The sequence below is a fragment of the Tamandua tetradactyla genome, chromosome 22 (genome assembly GCF_023851605.1).
Source record: "Tamandua tetradactyla isolate mTamTet1 chromosome 22, mTamTet1.pri, whole genome shotgun sequence".
Taxonomy (NCBI): domain Eukaryota; kingdom Metazoa; phylum Chordata; class Mammalia; order Pilosa; family Myrmecophagidae; genus Tamandua; species Tamandua tetradactyla.
This window is the reverse complement of record NC_135348.1, coordinates 23041911-23061774: the sequence shown is the minus strand read 5'-3', so window position 1 is coordinate 23061774 and position 19864 is coordinate 23041911. Positions and strand designations below refer to the sequence as shown.

The 19864-nt window shown below is 38.9% G+C and overlaps 1 protein-coding gene across 6 annotated transcripts in view; it reads right to left on the bottom strand.

Annotated features, from left to right (window-relative positions):
• ANAPC10 (anaphase promoting complex subunit 10) overlaps positions 1 to 19864 on the bottom strand; it is a 218519-nt gene that overhangs the window by 159203 nt on the left and 39452 nt on the right. The gene's annotated exons all lie outside the window — the stretch shown is intronic.

Genomic DNA, 19864 nt, shown 5'->3' with positions numbered 1-19864 from the left:
ATTAGCTTTATTATCATAACAGCAAATATTAAAATGACTGAGAATGCCCAAAAGTTGATTAGAAGAAGGTACTTTAATAGCCTGGTATAGGTACAAAACCACTGGCCCACTAATTTCAACTTCTAAGGATGCATGCATCAAGAGACAATTTTAAAACAACTGTTCAAAAATGGAGACAGAAAATATTTTTATCCTGTAGGTAAATTACTGAAAATTATAAACAACCTAAATATTCACCTGACTAAGGAATTGGTTAAATAAATTATAATAATCCTGTTTCAGTTTGCTAAAACTACCAGAATGCAATATACCAGAAATGAGATGGTTTTACAATTGGGATTTATTAGCTTATAAATTTATAGTTCCGAGTCTGTGAAAATGTTCCAAATTAAGGGATCAACAGGATAATAACTTCTCTCAAGAAAAGCTGCTGGCATCTGGGAAACCTGTCACATGAGAAGACACATGATTGCTGTCAGATGGTCCTTCTCTCTCAGGTTTCATTGCTTTCAGCTTCTAGCTTCAATGGCTTCCTCTCTCACCCACTCTGGGAGCTTTTTCTCTAAACTCTCTGAGTTTTATCTGCCTTCTATCCTCTCAAAGGACTCCAGTAAAAGGATTAAGACCCACATTGAATGGGATGGGTCACATCTCAATTGACATAACCTAAATAAAAGGTTCCACTCACAATAGGTCTGCACCCAAAGAAATGGATTAAAAGAACATTGCAGATGGGCAGGCAATGGTGGCTCAGTGGCAGAGTTCTCACCTGCCATGCTGGAGACCCAGGTTCAATTCCCAGAGCCTGCCCATGTCAAAAAAAATTAAAAAGAGCACAGCAGAGCAGTCTTGTTTCATTTTACTACACTTCACAAAGGTTCCATAACGTGAAGATTTTACTTAGACTGCAGTGGCCCATTAGTTGTTTATATGCCTAAATAAAACAGTCTATAAACAAGAAAGAAAGAAAGAAAGGAAGAAGGAGGGGAGGGGAGGGGAGGGGAGGGGAGAGGAGGGGAGGGGAGGGGAGGGGAGGGGAGGGGAGGGGAGGGGAGGGGAGGGGAGGGGAGGGGAGGGGAGGGGAGGGGAGGAGAGGAGAGGAGAGGAGAGGAGAGGAGAGGAGAGGAGAGGAGAGGAGAGGAGAGGAGAGGAGAGGAGAGGAGAGGAGAGGGAGGGAGGGAGGGAGGGAGGGGGGAGGGGAGGAGGGAGGGAGGGAGGGAGGGAGGGAGGAAGGAAGGAAGGAAGGAAGGAAGGAAGGAAGGAAGATGGCTGGCTGCCGCTGTGGGTCGCTGGTTTTGGGGAGACTGGGGGAACCTCCACTTGGGAGGAGAGGGGACACAGAGCAGAGCCAATCTGACAAGTGGTTGGTGAGAAAGACAACCGGTTGGGTTCCTTTCTTCAGTGAAGTCCAGGGTGCTCATGGTGTACATAGGCAGAGAGGCGGGGACACATGAAAGAGCCACACCAAAGCACCAGAAGCTCCTCCCCAAGCCCACAGGCAGGTACACAATGGCCTGAATCTAGCACATATACAAAAAGCACAGCACCCCTGGACTGGTGGCAGGCTGACTGATGAGCATCTCAATCCCACAGCACGAGGTCAGTCTACTCGAGGACCTAGGAATTCCATGGGAAGCCTCAACCTGGGTCTGGCTGGGAATCACTGAAAAAAAAAAAGGAGACCTTAAACACAAACCCACGAAACTACATAATCTTAGGTGAGCAAGAGAATCAACTTCCAAAATAATCTTATTAAGATAACAAATGTCTAGAAATCAAAAGACAATCACAAAGTACATAAAGATGCAAGAAAATGTGGCTAAGCCAAATGATCAAATTAAAAAGGTTGAGGAGACACAGAATTTGGAACAACTAATCAAAGATGTACATACAAATCTCCTAAACAGCTTCAAAGACTTGGCTAAAGACATAAGGGATATCAAGAAGACATTAAAAGAGCATAAAGAAGAATTTGGAAGAAAAAACAGAAAAATACCAGAATTTACAGAAATGAAAGATAGTGCAGATCAAATTAAAAATATACAAGAGATACACAACAGCAGATTTGAAGAGGCAGAAGAAAGAACAAGTGAATTAGAGGATAGGGCAACTGAATTTGATGCACAAAAAAAAGTGGTAAAAAGAAAATTTTGAATCAGATCTCAGGGAAATGATTGACAACATGAAGAATGCAAATATAATATCACTGAGCCAGGAGAAGAGAAGAGTAGTGGACTGGTAGGAGAATTTGAGGAGATAACTGAGGAAAACTTTCCAACTTTTATAAAAGAAATTAATATGCAATTCAAAGAAGCTCACCAAACTCCAAATAGAATAAATTCAAATTAAACCCAACCAAGATTCATATTAATCAGACTGTCAAATGTTGAAAAGAAAGAGAGAGTCCTAAAAGCAGCAAGAGAAAAGCAACACACTATATACTACAGAAGCCTTTTAAGGCTAAACAACTGACTATTCAACAGGTACCATAGAGGTGAGAAGACAATGGTATAACATATTTAAGATTTTGAAAGGGAAAAACTGCCAACAAATTCTTTACTCAGCAAAGCTGAGTAAAGCTAAGGGAGTGTTTAAAATTTTCACAGACAAACAAATGCTCAGAGAATTTGGTAACAAGAGGTGTGCCTGGCAAGAAATACTAAAGGGACATCTTTTGGATGAAAAAAAAAAAGACGAGAGGGAGAGATCTGGAGAAAGGTACAGAATTGAAGGGTATTAGAGTAAGGTTACTTGATGAATAAAACAAGAGAAAGTGTGACGGCTAGGTTCTGGCATCAACTTGTCCAACTGATGATGCCCAGTTGCCTAGTCAGGCAAGCACTAGTCTAACTGTTGCTGCAAGGATATTTTGTGGCTGGCTGATAAACCAGAAGGCTTGTATATTGTATCATCAGTCAACTGATTGCATCTGAGGCACATTATGTCTGCCATCAACTTAGGCGTGTCTCCCACAAAAAATCCAATCCAGTGAAGGCCTTTAAGGAAGAAGAGAGACTCTTTCAGTGCTTCTTCAGCCAGAGAGCCTCTCCTGTGGAGTTCATCCAGACCCTTCGTCAGAGCTGCCAGCTTCACAGCATGCCCAGCAGATTTTGGACTCTTCCATACCCAGGGATGAGTGAGACACCTTTATCAATCTCTTATTTACAGATCTCTCATGTGGGCTCTGTTTCTCTAAAAAACTCTGACTGAAACACCTTGCTACTGGGCGTGATTCTTGAAAAACAGAATCTTAAAAATGGGTTTTACAATTGGTTTTCAACTCTGATTAGACTCAGAAGCACCAACTCTGTTTCCAATAATTAGGAAGGCACTGACAGTCCACAGGGTGAGTTAGCAAGAGAGATATACAAAATATCACCATTAGATTCTGCTAATTGTACGCTTATATGAGGCAAGGCTCTGGGTGAAGAGTGTTTTTTGTCACCTTTATGGAGTTTTGTGGAATTAAGAGGAATAATGATGTTGGCTGGTTGTTCTTGGATACCCAGGATACAAGTGATGAGGGAAAGGGATGAGTTGAAGGCTTCAAATTTGCAACTTAAGCACTGTATGAATGATGTAAAAGTTTCCAAGCATGCCCTGAAAGAAAATCTTATTTCCTGTTGTTGCAGAATTGAGATCTCTGAAAACCAGACACAAAGCGTCATTGTGAAAGTAGCAGATTTACAACACAAACTAAAATCTCAACCTTGCAGAGTGTCTGCTGTTAGATTAAGAGCTCTGATTGGGAAAGAATGGGATCCTGAAATGTGGGATGGGGATATATGGCTTGATAATGATGGTGATGGGGAGATGGAATCCCTGGAATCTGCTGAGCCTTTGCTAGATAGATCTATAATGGATTGCCCTGACAAAAGGGCTTCCTGACCTCCACTCTGCCTTGAGGAAACAAATTCTTGGCCACCAGTCTGCCCAGAGAAGTTGGTCATCCAACATCACCTAAGGAATTTAACCCTCGAATAGCCTGCTAACGCTATAACCACCTCCCTTGGGGAAACAGCTCTCATTTCTCTATCTGAAGTGACTAATCCTGTTTCACCCAGATGAACAATGGAATGCCCTTAAGTAATTGGCTTGAAAGACACTTCTATTTCTTTGCATGACCCACCCACACAACCCATCTTTTCTTCAAGACTTAATAACTAGACTAAAGTCCCAACAGTCCCGAAAGGTGAGGTACAATGTGGGACCCATGGGGAGGTATGCTATACTCCAAAAGGACTGCATGGGTTTTCCTATCTATATAGGCAGATATCAGGGGAATATGTATAGGAATGGGTACTGAAGGTGTGGGATAATGGTGGAGAAAATACAAAGTTGGATCAAACTGAATTTATTGATATGGGCCCACTAAGCAGAGATTCTGCATTCAGTGTTGTAGAATAGGGGTTTTAATTGTTTGCATGGTTGGCTGAAACATAGATCAAAAGGTGGCCGACATTACCTTTCAAACTGCCAGAACCGCCCTGGTATAATGCAGATGAGGGGATCCAGAGGCTTAAAGAAATGGGAATGTTTGAGTGGATTTATCATGGAAGACCAACTCAAACACCCAAGCAATGTCCAAAGGACACATCTTTCACCAGAACCTTGAGAAATAATTTCTTGAGATTTAGTTTTATCATCTCTGAATAGCTCTGAGAAGTAATATCTTCTCTGTATGTCAGATATTACTGTAAAAACTGCTGTCACTGAGCTGGAATCCTTTAACAAAGTGGGGATAATCATATCCTAAGTTGCCAGAAGCCATGTGGTGACAGTAAATCACCACAGACATGGTGGTTGTGCCCACCATAATGGAGAGCAGACTGAAAGCAGCAGTCAAAATAATCTTGACTTGTAGAGACTAGTGCCATTGACACTCATAGAGACTTATGCCATTGGCTAGTAGATCATGGAGTACCTAAAAGTAAAATAGATGGGCAGTTTACTAAAGTATTATTTGAGCTGTATAAGCAGAATTCTAAGTCAAGTGAATAGAAGTCTAACTCAAATTACAAAAACGGACAGTCAAGGCCCTTTAATCAATTCAAGAGATCCAAAATGTCATTCTGGTCCACCAGTCATAGTAGGGGCTTATGGAGGTCAGGTGATGGATGGAACTTCTCCATTTGGAGGATTTCTGATATTCTCGCAAACAGTTGAGACAACCAAATCAATAGGTCAAGCCCTTGATATTGTGGTTCGCCCCTATGAAACTTATTCTTGCAAAGGTTAGGCTAAGCATACTTAAAATTTGGCCTGAGTCACCCCCAGAGAATCTCTTTTGCTGCTCAGATGTGGCCTCTAAGCCAATGGAGCAAGTGAACTCACCACTCTCAACCCTATATGAGACATGACTCCCAAGGGTGCAAATCTCCATGGCAAAGCAGGACAGAAATCATGGGATGAACTGGGACCCAGCATCAAGGGATTGAGAAAGTCTTCTTAACCAAAAGGAGGAAGAGAGAAATGAGACAAAATAAAGTTTCAGTGGCTGAGGGATTCAAACAGAGTCAAGAGGTTATCTTGGAGGTTTTTCTTACCCATTATATAAATAACCCTACTTAGTTTATGGTGTATTGGAGTGGCTGGAGGGAAGTACCTGAAACTGCTGAGCTGTGTTCCAGTAGCCTTGATTCTTGAAGATGATTGTATAAAGATATAACTTCTACAGTGTGACTGGAGGATTGTGAAAAACTTGTGTCTGTTGCTCGTTTTATCCAGAGTATGGACAGATGAGTAAAAAAAGGATAAAAGTTAAATAAATAGGGGGACAAAGTGTAAAATAAATTGGGTAGATGGAAATACTAGTCGTCAATGAGAGGGAGGGGTAAGGGGTATGGTATATATGGGTTTTTTTTTCTTTCTTCTTTTTATTTCTTATTCTAGACTGATGCAAATGCTCTAAGAAACGATCATGGTGTTGAATACACAACTATGTGATGATATTGTGACTCATTTATTGTACGCCATATATTGACTACTTGTGTATTAAGATTTATCAATAAAAACACATTAAAAAAAAAGAGAGAAGAGGACACAGGAGACCCCCTAGGGTATCTCTTAGTACTGCTACTCCCTGTGATTAAAGTCAATGGAAAGCTGCAACAACCCAATCCAGGCAGGGACTAGGACCCAGAAACTTCAGGAATGAATGTTTGGGTCACCCCACCTGCAAAAGAACCATGGCCAGGTGAAGTGCTTGCTGAGGGTAAAGGGAACATGGAATGGGTAGTGGAAGAAGGTACAGATAAATACAAACTATGACAAAGTAATCAGCTACAGAAACGAGGACTGTGATTATGTGAATATTTTCTCCCTGTTTTGTTATGAGTACATGTGCATTTCTACATAAGCAAATATCTTGTTTTCCTCTTATCATATGGCATAGATGGTATTGTTCATGCTATACTATTTAAGTCATAGGATATGAAGTTCAAGAGTGAATGTTGCCTAAGGACTTGCATCCTGTTCTGGAGAGATGCAGCCTGTTTCTGGGTATAGGCAGGACAGCTGAGTATTGTTAGGTGAAACATACGTCTGTTATTGTATTTGGAAACTGAGCATGTTTCAAGGTGATGTGTATATCTGCCAAGTTGACAAGGCATGGACTGTGATGGTTAAGATCTGGTGTCAACTTGGCTAAGTGATGATGTCCAGTTGTCTGGGCAGCACTGGCCTGAATGTTGCTGCGAGGATCTTTTGTGGCTGGTTGATAAACCAGAAGGCTGGTGTATTATAACATTAATCAGTTGATTGCATCTGTGGTTGATTACATCTGTGATCAACTAAGGTGTGCCTCCCACCTGCACAATAATCCAATCAGTCACTTCGATATATGGTGTTGGGGGAATTGGATATCCATAACCAAAAGAATGAAAGAAGGCCCCTACCTTACTTTATGAAAAATTAACTCAAAGTGGATCAAAGACATAAATATAAGAGCCATACCATAAAACTCCTAGAAGAAAATATAGGGAAACATCTTCAAGACCTAATTATAGGAGGTAGCTTCTTAGACCTTTCACCCAAAGAACAAGTAACAGAAGAAAAACATAGATAAATGGGACCTTCTCAAGATTAAAGTTCTTTGAAACACAGAAGTATTTATCAAAAAGGTAAAGAAGCAGCCAACTCAACAGGAAAGAATATTTGGAAACCATATAAATGATAAGGGTTTGATAGCCAGTATGTATAAAGAAATCCTACAAGTCAACAACAAAAACACAAACAACTCAATTATAAAATGGGCAAAAGATATGAAGAGACATGTTTCCAAAGAAAAAACACAAATGGCTAAAAAGCACCTGAAAAGATGTTCATCTTCATTAGCTATTAGGGATATGCAAATCAAAACCACAATGAGATATCATCTCGCACCTACAGGAATGGCCACTATAAAACAGGAAACCACAAATGCTGGAGTGGATGTGAGAAACTGGAACAACTATTCACCACTGGAAGGAATGTAAAATGGTCAGCCACTGTGGAAGACAGTTTGTAGGTTCCTCGAAAAACTAAATATCCAGTTGCCCTATGACACAGACATTCCACTACTTGGTATATACCCAGAAGATCTGAAAACAGGGACACAAACAGACACTTGCACACTGATGTTCATAGTGGCATTAGTCACAATTGCCAAAAGATGGAAACAATCCAAACTTCCATCAACAGATAAGTGGATAAACCAAATGTGGTATATACATATGATGGAATATTATTCAACAATAAAAAGGCATGCGGTCCTAAATCACGTGACAACACAGATGAATGCTGAGGATATAATACTGAGTGAAATAAGCCACACACAAAAGAACAGGAATTGTATGACTTCATTAATATGAATGGCCTGGAAAATATAAACTTGAAAGTTTTAAAAGGAAGAATATAGGGGACCTAGAGACAGCCAGAAGTTAGAGAAGGGGGAGTGGTTACCTGAACAATTCTAATATGTTCAGAATTGTTAATTAGGTTGAATTTAACTTTGGGGAACAGATAGAGATTATGCTAGTTCATTAGTAAGATATAAGTAACAGTGCCGTAATGAAGGTGAATTTGATTGAAAGGGGTTGTTCAAAGTCATGTGTCACACTGGTGTAAAGAGTTAATAATAGAATAACACATGGGGAAAAATTACCTATTGCATGCTTTTGACTATATCTAAGAGTAATACCTTAATAGTACCATACAAATAATAGGGGCAAATAATTGGAATGGATAAGGGAAATGTGGTGCTTTGGGTTTTCTTCTGTGCGTGTGTCTATTATTTTTCTCTTTGGAACAATGATAAATAACTAAAATTGAGATTGAAGATGGCTGCACAACTAAGTGAGGATACTGTGAGACACTGAGTGTATACTTTGGATTGAATATATGATATGCAAATATATCTCAACAAAATCTGCAGATAAAAGAAATAAACAGAAAGATACAAGTGCTGGAGAAGATGTGGAGAGAGAGGTATATCTATTCAATATTGGTAGCTGTGCCAGTTTAAAAGTCTTATATACCCCCAGAAAAGCCATGTTTTAATCCTGATGCAATCTTGTTGGAGCAGTCATTTCTTTTAATCCCTATTCAGCACTGTAGGTTGGAAATTTAATTAGATTATCTTCATTGAGATGTAACACACCCAGTTGTGGGTGTGACCTCTGAATAGGTGGAGATGTGACTCCATCCATTCCAGGTATGTCTTGATTCGTTTATTGGAATCGTTTAAAAGAGGGAATATTTTGGAGAAACATCAGAAATGACAGAGCCTAGAAAAATGACAGACACCTCAGAGTTGACAGAAACAACAGAAGTCTCAACACCAACAGAGACTTCACAGCAGAGCTGACACAGATGCAGACACATGGAGAACAGAGTTACAGATGTCTGGAAATGCTTGGAGCCAAGCAGACATTGCCATGAGATATGAAGCAAGCCAGAACTGGAGAGAGCCAAGGGAAGCCAAGAGATGAAAGCCAGCCCTGGAAGCAAAGTGAAGAACCCCCACAGGAACAGAGGCTGAAAGCAGTGGAGTCCAGGAGCAAGGAACAGTGTGACTTCCCAGCTGAAAGAGCTGTTCCAGACCCATCGCCTTTTCTTGAGTAAAGGTAATCTCTTATTGGTGTCTTAATTTGGACATTTTCATAGGCTTAGAACTGTAATTTTGTAACTTATTAAATTCTCCTTTATAAAAGCCATTTTAGTTCTGGTATATCACATTCTGGCAGCTTATAAATTAAGTAGAAAGCTGCAGTCCTTCTGGCAGGCAGTGTGGCAGATCCATAGGAGGCTAAATAAACGATCACCATATCATCATGCAATCCCCATGCTAAAACCCCTCTCAGGACTATACTCAGAAGAACTGCAAGCAGGGACATGAGTAGTTATTTGCATACTGATGTTTATGGTGGCATTATTCATGATTAATATTCAGTGGATGTTAAGGGCCCATCAACTGTTGAGCAGAAGGGCAAACTATGATGTATACATCCAATGGAATATGATGTGGCTATAGAAAGGAACAAAGTTTTGAGGCATGCAATCAGATAAATGACCCTAGAGGACATTACGTTGAGCAAAATAAACCAGAAAAATTAAAGGTCAAATATTCTATGGTCTCATTTAGAAAACGCTTATAAGAAAATTAGGGCCTAGATCATAAGCTCTTACAGAAGCTACATTTCTTTCTGAGTTTTAATTATTATTTCTAAAGTCTGGTGTTCTATGTGTACAACCTGGTATTTCCCTGGAACTTTGGGTACCTGTGTGACACCTAAGATTCTGAGTTAGAGTTCTGCAGCCTGAAAGTCAGCATTACTCCACACAACAACTGTTAAAGAAGCTGAAAAAGTGATCAGACTTCAATTAGAGATATGAATGAAGCTGATCTGGTTATGACTAAAGTAATGCAGAATACAGGATAAAGGATAATATGGTCTGTATTTTAAATCTTCAACATCTGTGGGAGACCAAAGGAAGAGATGTTTATTTTGTCTAAAATTTAAATTTTCTGTAGCACCCATCTAATTTAAGTCCATCAGACTATTTAAATATCCTAAATATGTGGAGCCTAGAGTAGGGAATGAGATCTTATTATTCTGTATAGCTTAATGTAATATCCTGATACAAGGTATTGGACAGAAAAATTTAAAAGTATTTGCAAAATCCCTTGAGGGACTGGAGGAAAAAAAACATAGAACCATTAAGCTTTCCCACCTGAGAAATTCTAGATATTCTCTCAAGCATTAGGAGAATTGCAATTTAATAAGCCAAGCCCTCAATCTTTAGGCTTGCCCTTATAAAACTTATTACTGTAATGGCAAAGCTAAGTCTACTTATAATTATGCCGAAGAATCACCCCCACAGAACCTCTTTTGTTGTTCTTTCTAAGCCAAACTCTGTGTTCTAGTTTGCAAGCTGTTGGAATACAATATTCCAGAAACAGAATGGCTTTTAAAAAGGAGAATTTAATAAGTTGCTAGTTTACAGTTCTAAAGCCGAGAAAATGTTCCAATTGAAACAAGTCTATAGAAATGTCCAATCAAAGGCATCCATCCAGGGAAAGATACCTTGGTTCAAGAAGACCAATGAAGTTCAGGGTTTCTCTCTCAAGTGAGAAGGCACATGGAGAACACAGTCAGGGTTCTCTCTTGGCTGGAAGGGCACACGGCAAATGCAGAGTCATCTGCTAGCTTTCTCTCCTGGCTTCCGGTTTCATGAAGCTCCCCAGGAGGCATTTTCCTTCTTCATCTCCAAAGGTCACTGGCTCATGGACTCTCTGCTTCGTGGTGCTGCAGCATTCTCTGCTCTCTCAGAATCTCCTTCTTTTTCCAAAATGTTTCCTCTTTTATAGGACTCCAGAAACTAATCAAAACCCACCCAAATGGGTGGAGACACATCTCTACCTAATCAAGATTAACAGCCACTCTTGATTAAATCACATCTCCGGGGAGATGATCTGATTACAGTTTCAAACATACCGTACTGACTAGGGATTAGAAAAAATGGCTGCCTTTACAAAATGGGACTAGGAGTAAAACATGGCTTTTCTAGGGTACATATATCATTTCAAACCAGCACACTCTGCAAACAAACCACACTCCCCCCAATAAGGGACAAGACTTTCAGGTATCTGAATCTTCCTGGTGACATGGTACAATGACTCCCAGGAATGACATCGTGGGATTGACAATTTTTTTTCACCAGAAGTGGGGAAAGAAATGTAACAACATAAGGTTTCAGTGACTAAGAGACTGTAAATACAGTCAAGTGGTCATTCTGGAGGTTACTTCAGCCAGATATTGCAAATTGCCACAGTATGCCAAGCCCCAACCAACAATATTCCTGAAAAACCTAAAGAATACTCTGGGCTCTACCTAAGACTCTACAAAAGTTTTACTTATTAGGTTTATTTTTTCAGAAATGTAAAATCTCCAGATTGTTCCTACCCCAGATAAGTCCTGAAACCCAGAGGTACCAGCTCTCCAAGAACATAAATCAGTTGCATTCCTCCTCTACCTTAATAGTGTCAACATCCCTTTCAACATGAAGAAGTTAGAATGATCACTGCCCAAATACCTTCGAAGATTAAGATCGATCAAATGAATAGGAGGAGTTGTGACAAACAGATTAGGATTTGACAAGTGATTATTACTACTGAATCATTGTATAGATGTTTCTGTTTGGTTTCTTGTCTGTTAGAACTGCCAGAAGAAAATATCTGAAATTGCTAAATCCATGATCTTTGATAATGACTGTATAATTATACAGCTTTTGTCTTGTTTGACTATATGACTGTAAAATCCGTGTGATAACCCCTTTATCCAGTCTATGGTTAAATGAGTAATAAAATGAAGACATGTGCAGGGAAAAAAAATGTAAAGTAACATGTGTAGGGAAAAAAAATGAAACTAGAGAAGGGGGAGTGTGTATAAATATATATATAGATATAGATATATTCTAATATATATTATATATAGGGGGAGTGTATATATATAGATATATATATATTCTAATATATACAGAATTGTTAAGAAGGTTGAACTTAAATATTTGAGAATGGATAGAGGTGATAGTAGCTCATCTTGCGAATATAAGAAATAGTTATGTAGGTGAATTTGATTAAAAGTGGTTGTTTAAAGTATGTAAATAAGTTCTTGCAAGAACCACTTACAAATTTAAAAAAATTTAATTAAAAAATAATAGAGGAACACATGGGAAAAACATGGCTATTATAAATTATATACTATAATTAACATTAATATTTTAATATTCTTTCATCAACAGTAACAAGTGTCCCACACCAATACTACAAGTCAACAATAGCGGAGAATAAGGGGTATGGGAAGACTTGGGCTTTTTCTTTATTCTTATTTTTGTTCTGGAGTAATGAAAATGTTCTAAAATCAATCATGGAGATGTATGCACAACTACATGATAATACTGTGAGCTAGATGTACTTTGGACGGTTTGTATGCTATGTGAATACACCTCAATAAAATTTTTAAAAAAACAAAAAACAGAGCATGGGTTTGCAAACCACCACAATATCCATCCAATGAAATATTACACAACCAAAAATAATCATGCAGATATATAATTGCAGTTGAGGAAAAAACATATCAAACAGCATATGCTGAAGAATCACATTTTGGTGAAACCAAAATAAAAAAAAACAGAGGCATAAAGACCTATGCATAGAAAAGGATCTAAAAGAATTATACAAAAAATAGAAATAGTGACTATTTGGGTGAAGTAGCACTATGGGACATATTTATTTCCTTTTTTATGATTTTTCTATATTTTCTGAATAATGCTACACAATATTAATGTATTATGTTGGTTATCAGAAAAGAAAAACATAAGGCAAATTTAAAGGTCAGTCCATTAAAAAAGCATTAAGGGTGGGGTTCAAGATGTGGGCTTAGTGAGGTGTGGAATTTAGTTCATCCTCCAGAACAACTACTAAATAGCTAGGAACAGTACAGAACAACTTCTAGGGCCACCTGAGTTACCAGACACACAGCGTACACCAGTCTGAACAGACCCACCCAAAACTGTGAGTCTCCCAAGCCACAGAGGCCAGTGCCCTCCCCCACAGGCTCATTCCCAGAGGGGAATGGAAAGAGACTTAACTAACAACAAGGGGCTGAGCTCAACCAAGCTACAACTGGTGGAATTAAATAACAAATTCTGACTACTAAAAATAGACCCCCAGCTCAGCTGAACCTCCAGAAAACCTGAGGTTGCTGGCTTTTGTACCACTGCAGAGGGGGCAGGGCTGACAGAAAACAAAAATTTAAAAAAAAACAGGTTTTTTCTGATCGGACAGCACAAAATAATTGAAAGGGTCTGGACCCTAAGGAAAGGAGGGGGCACATAGGGCCTGGAGGTACACAGAGCAACATACCAACTTAAGCTCTTGATTGGCAAACCCAAGGAACAGGGGTCTTGCTCTAAAAAGGATTTATTTTTCTTTTCTTTTTTTGTGGCTATGTTTCAATGGCTTGATAGCTCTGTGCATAAAACTGCAAGGCTTTTCAGCCTCCAATTGCCCCCAGAAAGGGAGGAATTAAGCTTATTTGAGAGGCAAAAAGGCTGGTCAGGTGAAAAGAAGTAATTCCCTAGAGGCTGTGCATTCCCCAGGATAAGGGTGGAGCCTGCTCAGGTAGAATCCCACCCTCAAGGAATTCAGACCCCAGAGTCTGGAAAACCAAAATGATTATAGCCAGACTACAACCTCTCCTTAGTCTCAACCACATCCCTAGGGAGAGTCTGCTGAAGTTAAAGGTACCGCATCTGGACCCCCAGGCAGACAAAGCCACACACTGAGCAGGACAGGAAAAATACAGAATCTAGACTTCATAAAAAAAAGTCTTTCAAACCCCTGGTTTTCACCCTCAGGGAAAACTGATGCAGGTGACTCTTTCCTCCTGAGAGGAGGCCAGTCTGGTCTGGGAAAATAAGACTGGAGTCTATAATACTTAAATAGATGCTCCTAAGGCGGAAAAAAAGGCACCATACAGGGAGGGCAAGAAACAAGAAAACTAGAACTGAAAAATTCTAATCTGTTAAACAAAACCTAACCTAGAGGTCTAGAATAAGCTGAACTGAAAGTCAAAGAACAGATAAACAACAAAGTCATCCAGCAAGAAAATTCTAGGTAAAAAAAGTGAAAACAATCTCTAGAATAAACTAATTAAGGAAATTAAGTGCATAGATGCAGCAAAAAAATAATGAATCATACTAGGAAAACTGAAGATATGGTCTAGTCAAAGGAACAAACCAATAACTCAAATGAGATACAGGAGTTGAAACAATTCAGGATGTCCAAACAGACATAGGAAATATCATCAAAAATCAAATCAATGAATTGAGAGAGGACATAAAGACAGCATGGGATGAACAAAAAGCAGAATTCGAAAGTCTGAAAAAAATATCATAGAACTTACGAGAATGAAAGGCAGAGAAGAGATGAAAAAAAACAATGGAAACCGACAATGTTAGATTTCAAGAGGCAGAAGATTAGGTTAGTGAACTGGAGGATGGGACATCTGAAATTCAGTAAGCAAAAGAAAATATAGGAAAAAGAATGGAAAAATATGAGCAGGACTCAGGGAATCAAATGACAACATTAAGCATGCAAATATACGTGTTGTGGGGTGTCCCAGGAAGAGAAGAGAAGGGAAAAGGAGAAAAAAACCAACAGAGGAAATGATCACTGAAAATTTCCCAACTCTTATGAAAAACAAAATTACAGATCCAAGAACTGCAGTGCACCCCAAACAGAACAGATCCAAACAGACGTACTCCAAGACACTTATTAATCAGAATGTCAGATATCAAAGCCAAAGAGAGACTTTTGAAAGCAGCAAGAGAAAAGCAATCAATCACATACAAGGGAAGCTCAAAAAGACTATGTGTAAATTTCTCAGCAGAAACCATGGAAGCGAGAAGACAGGGGGTTGATATATTTAAGATACTAAAAGAGAAAAACTACCATCCAAGAATTCTATATCCAACAAAATTGTCCTTCAAAAATGAGAAGGGAAAAATAATGAGAGGGAAATTAAAACATTTTCAAACAAAAGATCATGGAGAATTTGTGACAAAGAGAATAGCTCTGCAAGAAATACTAAAGAAAGCACTAGAGACAAATAGGAAAAGACAGTAGAGAGAGGTATGGAAAAGAGCATAGAAATGAAGACTATCAGTAAAGGTAAAAAGAGGAAAAATTAGATATGATGTGTAAAATCCAAAAGGCAAAATGGGAGAAGAAAGTACTGCCCTTACAGTAATAACACTAAATGTTAATGGATTAAAATTCCCAATCAAAAGATATAAACTGGCTGAATGGATTAAAAAAACAGGACCCATCTACATGCTGTCTACAGGAGACACATTTTAGACCCAAGGATAAACACAGGGTGAAAGCAAAAGGTTGAGAAAAGATATTTCATGCAAACAAAAATCTGAAAAGAGCAGGAGTAGCTATACTAATATCCAACAAATTAGACTTCAAATGTAAAACAATTCAAAGAGACAAAGAAGGACACTAGGTATTAATACAAGGAACAATTCAACAAGAAGACAAAGCAATCATAAATATTTATGCACCAAGCCAGAGTCCTCCAAAATACATGAGGCAAACACTGAAAAGAGAAATAGATACATCTACCATAATAGTTGGAGACTTCAATTCACCACTCTCATCAAAGGACAGAACATCTAGACAGAGAATCAATAAAGAAACAGAGAATTTGAATAATACAATAAATGAGCTAGAATTAACAGACATTTATAGAACATTACACCCCACAACAGCAAGATAAACATTTTTCTCAAGTGCTCTAGCTCATTCTCAAGGATAGATCATATGCTGGGTCACAAAGAAAGTCTCACTAAATTTAAAAAGATTGAAATCATACAAAACACTTTCCCAGATCGCAAAAGAATGACATTGGAAATCAATAATAGGTAGAGGGCCAGAAAATCCACAAATATATGGATACTCAACAATACGCTCTTAAACGACCAGTAGGTCAAGGAAGAAATTACAAGAAAAATCAGCAAAAATCTCGAGGCAAAGGAAAATGAAAACACAGCATATCAAAATTTATGGTATGCAGCAAAGGCAGTGCTAAGAGGGAAATTTATTGCCCTAAAATGCCTATATCAAAAAAGAAGAAAGAGCAAAAATGGAGGAATTAACTGTTCACTTAGAAGAACTAGAGAAAGAACAGCAAACTAACCCCAAAGCAAGCAAAAGGAAAGAAATAACAAAGAGTAGAGCAGAAATAAATGAAACTGAGAACATGAACACAATTGCAAAAATTAACAAAACCAGAAGTTGGTTCCATGAGAAATTCAGTAAGATTGATGGACCCTTAGCAAGTTTGACCAAAAAAAGAAGAGAGAGTATACAAATAAATAAAATCAGAAATGGAAGAGGACACATAACCACTGACCCTGCAAAAATAAACCAGGTAATGAGAAAATACTATGAGCAACTATATACCAATAAACTAAACAACGTAGATGAAATAGACAACTTTCTAGAAAGGCATGAACAACCAACATTGACTCGAGAAGAAGCAGATGATCTCAACACACCAATCACAAGTAAAGAAACTGAATCAGTCATTAAGAAGCTCCCAAAAAAGAAAAGTTCAGGACCAGATGGCTTCACATGTGAATTCTACCAAACATTCAAGAAAGAATTAGTACCAATCCTGTCCAAACTCTTCAAAAAAATTGAAGAGGGAAGGCTACCTAACTCATTCTATGAAGCCAGCATCACCCTCATATCAAAGCCAGACAAAGATACTACAAGAAAAGAAAATTACACACCAATCTCTCTAATGAATATAGATGCAAAAATCCTCAACAAAATTCTTATAAATCAAATCCAGCAGCATTAAAAGAATTATAAACTATGACCCAGTTGGATTCATTCCAGGTATGCAAGGATGGTTCAACAGAAGAAAATCTATTAATGTAATACAGTATAGTAACAAATCAAAGCATAAAACCCACATAATCATCTCGATTGATGCAGAAAAGGCATTTTACAAAATTCAACATTCTTTCTTGATGAAAAAACTTCAAAGGATAGGAATAGAAGGGAACCTCCTCAACATGATAAAGGGAATATATGCAAAACCCACAGCTAACATTATTCTCAATGGGGAAAAACTGAAAACTTTTTCCCAGGCCAAGATGGCAGCTTAGCAATGTGCGTGTTTTATTTTGTACTCCAAGACAATTACTAAATAACCAGAAACAGTAAAGAACAGCACCTGGGGCCACGTCAGTGACCGGACACACAGTGTACCCCAGTCTGGAACAGCCTGACGAGCTGCAAGCACCCCCAGAACCATGAGTTCACCAAGCTGCGGTGGCTGGCACCCCTCCCCCACAGGCTGCTTCCCAGAGGGGAAAGGAAAGAGACTTTGCCAGCAGGAGTGGCTGAGCCCAACCAAACACCAATTGTGGAATTAATTAACAAATTCTGACTACTAATAATAGACCCCAAGCTCAGGTGAACTTGGTCAAAGTGGAGGTCGCTCATTTTTGCCACGGCACCAAGGGGACAGAACTGACAGAAAAAGAAAAGAAAAAAAAAAGGAAACAGAGGTTTCTGTGGCTGTGTTTCTACAAAGGCTTGACTGCCCTTGGATACAGCGGTAGGGCTTCTCAGGCTGCAACTGCCCCAGGCATAGGCAGAAACAAGCTTGTTGGAGGGCTAGTCAGGAACCTGTGCCTTCCCCAGGGGAGGGGTGAAATGCAACTCAGGTGGTATCCCTCCCTCAAGGAATTCAGACACCAGGATTTGGTAATTTGAAACCATTAAAACCGGCCTACAACCTCTCCTCTGTCTCCACCATGCCCCCAGCAGGGAAAGTCTGCCAAAGTTAAAGGTACCACATTATCTTGTGCTGGTGGGACCTGCAGGCAGACAAGTGCCACATACTGGGCAGGATAAGAAAAAGAGAGCCCAGAGACCTCACAGGGAAGTCTTTCAACCTGCTGGGTCTCACCCTCAGGAAAAACCGATGCAGGTGACTCTTTCCTCCTCATAGGAGGCCAGTTTGGTCTGGGAAAATCCGGCTGTGGTCTATAATACCTAAGTAGACCCTCCTAAGGGTGGGAGGGAAAAAGGCACCACACAGGCAGGGCAAGAAACAAAAAAAACAAGAACAGAAAAATCCTCCTCTATTAAATAAAACCTAAGCTAGAGGTCCAGAAAAAGCTCAACTGAATGTCAAAGAACAAACAGACAACAAATTCATCCAGCATGAAAACCCTAGGTAAAAGAAGTGAAAGCAATCTCCAGAATAAACTAATTAAGATAATCAAATGCCTAGACACCAGCAAAAAATAACAAATCACACTAGGAAAATTGAAGATATGGCCCAGTCAAAGGAACAAACCAACAATTCAAATGACATACAGGAGCTGAAACAATTAATTCAGAATATATGAACAGACATGGAAAACCTCATCAAAAACCAAATCAATGATTTGAGGGAGGATATAAAGAAGGCAAGGAAAGAACGAAAAAGAGAAATTGAAAGTCTGAAAAGACAAATCACAGAACTTATGGGAATGAAAGGCACAGTAGAAGAGATGAAAAAAAACAATTGAAACCTACAATGGTAGATTTCAAGAGGCAGAAGATAGGATTAGTGAACTGGAGGACAGAACATCTGAAATCCGACAAGAAAAAGAAAATACAGGGAAAAATATGGGCACATGGAAATACATGTTGTGGGTGTCCCAGAAGGAAAGGAGAAGGGAAAAGGAGGAGAAAGACTAATGGAGGAAATTATCACTGAACATTTCCAACTCTTATGAAAGACTTAAAATTATAGATCCAAGAAGTGCAGCATACCCCAAAGAGAATAGATCCAAATAGACATACTCCAAGCCATTTACTAATCAGAATGTCAGAGGTCAAAGAGAAAGAGAGAATCTTGAAAGCAGCAAGAGAAAAGCAATCCAACACATATAGGGAAGCCCAATAAGACTATGCATAGATTTCTCAGCAGAACCATGGACGCGAGAAGACAGTGGGATGATATATTTAAATTACTAAAAGAGAAAAACTGCCAACCAAGAATTCTATATCCAGCAAAATTGTCCTTCAAAAATGAGGGGGAAATTAAAACATTTTCAGATAAAAAATCACTGAGAGAATTTGTGACCAAGAGACCAGCTCTGCAAGAAATACTAAAGGGAGCACTACAGACAGATACGAAAAGACAGAAGAGAGAGGTGTGGAGAAGATTGTAGAAAAGATTACGTGTAAAGGTAAAAAGAAGGAAAATTAGATATGACATATAAAATCCAAAAGGCAAAACGGCAGAAGAGAGTACTACCAGTACAGTAATAACACGAAATGTTAATGGATTAAACTCCCCAATCAAAAGACATAGACTGGCAGAATGGATTAAAAAACAGGACCCATCTATATGCTGTCTCTACTCAAAGGACATGAGGGCAAGGACACAAACGGACATCTGCACACCAATGTTTTTAGCAGCATTATTTACAATTACCAAGAGATGGAAACAGCTAAAATGTCCATCAACAGATGGGTGGCTAAATAAACTGTGGAATATACATACGATGGAATATTATGCAGCTGTAAGACGGAATAAAGTTAGTTATGAAGTACGTAACAACATGAATGGACCTTGAGGACATTATGCTGAGTGAGATTGGCCAGAAACAGATGGACAAATATGGTATGGTCTCACTGATGTGAACTGACATTGCTGAATAAATTTGGAATATTTCATTGGTAGCGAGGACCATCAGAAGATAGAAATAGGGTAAGATACTGGGTAACTGGAGCTGAAGGGAT